At 38.4% G+C, this 2914-nt stretch overlaps 1 long non-coding RNA gene across 1 annotated transcript; it reads right to left on the bottom strand.

Annotated features, from left to right (window-relative positions):
• Nucleotides 1–538: 538 nt before the first annotated feature.
• Nucleotides 539–2319, bottom strand: LOC111767953 (uncharacterized). The gene is made up of 2 exons (XR_011425103.1): nt 1853–2319; nt 539–1762 (listed from the first exon to the last, which is right to left on the bottom strand). It is a non-coding gene; the product is annotated as an uncharacterized lncRNA (long non-coding RNA).
• Nucleotides 2320–2914: the final 595 nt, after the last annotated feature.

Raw genomic sequence — 2914 nt, 5'->3', positions numbered from 1 at the left:
TGACCGGTTACACAAGCCAGTAAGCTTTCTTATTCTCACACTGGTTTTCTGTCACTTGCAACAGAAAGCATGCTGGCTACTACACTGGAGGTAGGGAATATACAGAGGGTGTTAATCTATTTCATAATCACAGCATTTTAATTTTCAAATCTACTAGGATTTGGCAACACCAAAGGGCTTATCTAAATTACACTTTTATACTACCTAATACCCTAAACACTGTGTAACTAAAGTAATTTGGTTTTTTTATGTGGTTGGTCCATAAACTCACATTTTTTTTGAACCCAAGCCATTACTTCCATCTGTCACCAGTAAGCTATGACACTTTTGTTTCCCCACCACTGGCGGCCGCCATAGAAGACATCATTGTAAACTGCCGGCTCCTTTGGGAGTTTGTTCCTTTGGAAGGAAACTGAACAGGGCAAACTTTGGCAGCTCTCTCTCCTCTGCTTGGCTTAACCATAAGGAAACCCCTAACACGTAGGAAGCACTCGAATATTTATTGAATAAATGAAATAAAATCAAGGAGAAACAAAACTACAATTCAAAAAAAGACTGAGGATTTTATTTCAGCAGCCTCCACGCACTTAGGAAATTTATTCATTTTGGCAAATATTGAGTCTCAGGGGCGAGTATAGTTACAGTAACAGAGATTGGATGGTGGAGTCTTTAAGTCTTAGGCAGACACAACCGGAACACCTGTGCTGCGCAGCCCTGTGTCTGGGCTTATCAGGTGCGAGGTGAGCTACGAACAAGCAGCCGGCGCTACTTATCTCTGACCCAGCTTCACCCTCTCAGCTGTCCAAGTGGATTACTGTATTGTCTTGGCTCCCGGCCGAGGCTGGCTTAGATGTGTATTTCTGAGATGTTTATGGCTGGTGAGATTCCAGCCTGAATGGTGCTGAGCACATTACTCTGCTGAGATTTCATCCCTAATGAGATATAAATTCCAGTGAAAAGTAAGCTCAGAGAGAGTTATTTATTCCAGTTGGAGTACTAGAAAGATTCCCTTCTCAGGTTGTTGTGGTTTTCTCTGGCTTTTTTGGAAATTGGCCTTGTTAAAACCAGAAGAAAGCGATTAGTTCTCCTGGCAGATTCATAATTTTTTTTTTCTAAAAGCAAATTTATTTAACCTCCGAATGTAAGTATCCGTTGGCTATCTGAGTCCATAAAGCACATACTTGAAAGAATGAATCCTTGAAAAAAATCCATAAAACTACAACTTTTGTATATTCCAGCTGTGGTTCGCTAATCCTTTCTGGGCATTCTGGATATTCATAGAGCAGAAAAGAATATGTCTCATGTTTTGAGTCAATAATCTGTTTTTGAAGAATTTTGAGGAATTGATACCTTCACGAAGTCAACACCTTAAATAGTCTCCTTTTGTTGTTCCGTTTCCTTTGGGTAATTCCGTCAAATATCCAAAAGTTCTGATGCTAAGTGGATTTGATTACATAACTAAAAGGATTCCGAATGTTTAGAAATATTCCACCTATCCAATATTCTTCTAGAATTTTCATTGGACATCATAACTGTAATGGTCCATATAATAGACCCTAATATTTGCAGAGTTGGTCCAATTTCTTGACTCAGATTATACAAGTGGCTCTGAGGGACTTTTTGTAAATGTAACACCAACACAATCAAATTGATATACTTCTTTGATGACATGTATCTTTTGTTTTAGAACAAAAGATAACCCTATAGATCTGTTTCTGCAGATTTAACTTTTGTTTGCGTCTTGGGAAATAATTTCACCTCCCTGTAAGTGTTGAGAAATAAGCAGAATCACATTGTTTATTATGGAAATATACAAGTTCCAACTTGCCAAAACAAAGTGTCTGACACATACCTGGGAGGTTTTGGCAGGTCCTAAAGACGCTGTTTTCCTCCTCTCATTATACATCTACCTTTTTAATAATGTAGCAGGCACTCCCATGTGGGTATGGAAAGCTTTAGGAATGCAAACTAAGAAAATAAAAACAACATTTCTTCTTATAGATTATTTTATATACGTATGTCCTATTATAAAACAGAAGTCAGTCCCTTCTAAAACACCTTAAGAAAGTCACATAATACCAAGGGTGATGACGAAGAAAAGTTAAAAGATTTTTAAGGGTAAAAAAAATTATGCTTTAAATACAAATATCCAATATCCTCTCTTCTTTGATCCTATATACTAGCTGTCAAGCTGAGTTCAAGAGTTTTAAACCTACATAAACACTATTTTTCAAAATTTATTACAAGTTACTGACTCAATCAGCTCTCCCAAATAATCAAATTAAGTATCCTTGGTTTGTCAGAGCCACCTACCTCTGCTCAGTTCTATCCTATGTTTTGTGACATCAACTTCAACCTTCTTTTAAATTTTCTTATTTCTCCCATGTGTTCCATTCGGGAAGATTCCAAAGCATCCAGCTTGACAAAACAACATTCTATTAGAATGTAAAGCTTAGCTTTAGGCAACTACTAAAGCTCTGAAATTGCTCCAGAAGCTTCTTGTTCCTCTGCCCTGTTGGACGTTCCTGATTCCTATCTTCACTGGCATCCGATTCCCTTGGCTCTGCACGTTCTCCCAGTACCTGCCTCAGGCCACGTGCTCCTTCTGACAAGTTGTTTTAGACATACTTCCCTGGATGGTGCTCTCTTGGATAGATTGGATCCATCCACTGTAGCTTGGAGTGAAAGATGCTCCAGCCCCCAGTTCAGCAGGACCAGAAAACCAGCCACTGCTGGCTCCTTTGGATGCTCCACCTCTGCACTGAGCTATTTCTAATTAACATTTTCAGGCTCTCTGTGAGTGAACGACTCACTCCTCACCTTTTAAAAAGTAAGGCCAAAGAAGTCACACTATTTAATACGAAAATAACAAATTAAACATAGATTTCTTTAAAATACTTTTTATTGTGTCAAA

The sequence above is a fragment of the Equus caballus genome, chromosome 14 (assembly GCF_041296265.1).
Source record: "Equus caballus isolate H_3958 breed thoroughbred chromosome 14, TB-T2T, whole genome shotgun sequence".
Taxonomy (NCBI): Eukaryota; Metazoa; Chordata; class Mammalia; order Perissodactyla; family Equidae; genus Equus; species Equus caballus.
The sequence above is the reverse complement of the archived record's forward strand: the minus strand, read 5'-3'. Positions and strand labels throughout refer to the sequence as shown.